The sequence below is a fragment of the Scardinius erythrophthalmus genome, assembly GCF_964197995.2.
Source record: "Scardinius erythrophthalmus genome assembly, chromosome: 20".
Lineage (NCBI taxonomy): Eukaryota > Metazoa > Chordata > Actinopteri > Cypriniformes > Leuciscidae > Scardinius > Scardinius erythrophthalmus.
In genome coordinates, this window is record NC_138240.1 from 28,785,687 (window position 1) to 28,788,642 (window position 2,956).

A 2,956-nucleotide genomic window follows, 5' to 3' on the forward strand; every position below is an offset into this window, starting at 1 on the left:
CTACAGCACTGCCTAAGGGTGTGGGTGGCATCATTTATCCAGGGATCTGCTCTTAACTTAGGAGATCTGTGTTTGTAAGGAGCAATAACATCTAGAATTTCAGAACAGGTGGAATTAAAAGATGAAAGCAGGCCATCAGGGCATGTAGAAGAGACAGATTCGCTAAGGGCATAAAGTTCAGAGTCCATAAAAGCAGCAGAAAATTCTTCAGCTGTTGAGGAAGTGAGACTACGACGATAACATGGCGATGCAATAGACCTGCTGGCTACTGAAGACGGGACTGGAAATTTAACAATAATGGGGAAATGATCTGAGATAGCTGTCTCAGATATTTCAGTAAGGGAGATAGAGAGCCCATGAGAAATAATAAGGTCCAAAGTGTGTCCGATAAGATGTGTGGGTCGATCCACCAATTGATGTAAATGGAAAGTTGACAAAAGTCGTTTAAAATCAGTGACCAACTGATCAGACGGACAACAAACATGAATATTAAAATCACCACAAATAAAAAGTTGGTCATACTTAGGGACAACATCAGCTAAAAACAGAATGTAGGTAAATCAAATGTAGGCTCCTGGCATACTGTAGTTCAATTACTAAGCTTAGAGTCATCTTACTAGTTAAAATGTATTGCTGTGCTTTTGTAATTATTTATTTTTAATTTTGTGATTTAAAAATGGTAATTTTCAATTTAATGTTCTTCTGATAACCATAAAATGTACTACAGCTGCCAAACAAAACCAGAGAGAAATGTATTCATAAATCTTTAAAACAATCTAATTAAATCTTGGGCACAAAACATTTAGTAAGAAAAGAAAACCTGTAGGATATATATATTGTGTGTATATATATATATATATATATATATATATATATATATATATATATATACAGTATATATATATATATATATATATATATATATATAAATGTATTTGTGGCACACTATAAATTGGTATACTTAAAGTCTATTAAATTGGAACAACTAATTTTGTACCGCCACGTCATCCAAGATGTTAATGTCTGTCTTTCTTCAGTCGAAAATAAATTAAGGTTTTTAAGAAAAACATAAGTCCATATAGTGGACTTCAATGGGGTACAACAGTTTAAAGGTCCAAATTGCAGTTTCAATACAGCTTCAAAGTGCTCTATATGATCCAAGCTGAGGAATAAGGCTCTTATCTAGCAAAACGATCTGTCATTTTCTAAAAGGAAATACACATTTATATACTTTTTAACCACAAATGCTTGTCTTGCACAAGCTCTGCCATGCGCCACGCATTAACAAAAACGTGTTAACAAAAACGTGAATCTCTAAAGATAATGTCGTCTTGCACATGCGTATTACGTGTTCAATGTATGGTGTTTCATCACCATCTAACGGCCTGGCAGCAGAATACAGCGTTTTTTGTCATATTCACAAATCCGTGAGAATGGGGATCGGTTTGACAATGGTGTCTGTCACATTGTCAGTCTGTTTTGATTTCTGTCTTTGTCTGTGTTCTGTCAATTAGTTCAGCAGGCTGTTCCATAAAACAAGATTAGAATACAAGCCAGGCTTATTTTGGTTTGTCAGACTTATTGTCAGTTGATTCTGTTTCATAAGCAAACTTAAAATAGTTCAAACTCAGTTACTCTGGCAACTTATGCTGAGAAACTAACCTGGTCCAGGGCAGGCTAAGCCTCAGTTGTTACACACATCGTCTAACGCTGACCGTCAGGAACACAATGATATTACCACTGACACTCTCTCATACCATTATTGGACTTTATTAACCACTGTTAGTCCAAAAATAAATGCACAGTATACAGAAAATCAACTTATAACACTACAATAATAAATGAGACAATATAGACCTACAAACGTGTTAAATTATATTGTATATGAAATGTTTATGTTAACGTTTTTTATATACTGTATATATATAAAAACATTTTTTTTTACATAAACAATTGATAGTATACAATTTCACACGTGACACGTTTGTAGGTCTTGTATCATTTATCGTTGTAGCCTATATATATATATATATATATATATATATATATATATTTATACTTAAGTACATATGAATAAATTGTATTTAAGTATAAAAATTTTTTTACTTGGGTAGCATATGATAATATGCAATTAAAATAGCCTAGTTGATGCATATAGGGATGCTGTATACTGAATTGAGGCTGCAACAACTACCTGATAAAATGAAAAGCAACAGCAAAAGATGTATCCATCATGTTTTCTTTGAGCATTCATTAAAAAGCTGAGGTGCAAAATATGTCTATACATTTTTCTCATTCAATAGGCATTTATCTCTCAAATGCTCTATCAGTCGCCAATGAGAATGGCTTGTTTTCAACACTGTTTGTGAGTTTAATATTAATGTATTTGTTTCTCTCTGCAGGAGAAGAAATGAGAAGAAACAGTGAGCATATTTCACACCCATAGGCAGTTTCGCTGTAGGGCAGATTGTCAATATGGTGCCTCCACTCCAACTCTTTCTTTTACTGCCTCTAATTCATCCAATCATAAGTCATGTCCATGAAAACTCTCTTTCTCCTCTGACCACTCATTCAAATCATAGCCTGTTTTCCTATTGTTCAAAAAAACAGACTTATGTACTTGTCAAAAAAACTGATCATCAACTGACTGCCAATGCTGCATTAGAAGTTGTCAGACCATTTCTTCGTGGCTTCTATGGGAAAAGTTTCATGAAATCACTTGGACATTCAAATGAATGGACTGAAAGCAGAAATACTGAGGACATATTTTCAGCAAAAACGTCACATACTGAGATAACTGGGTCAAGAGTTAAATTTGTAGTATCACACAAAGACCGAGTGAAAAGAGGTTCTACTCAAAATGTCATACTATCACAAGATGCCGCTGGAAAAGAAGAAGAGACTGTTGATGAGACAGAGTCAATGACAGATGACACATTTACTGAATTTAAAGACA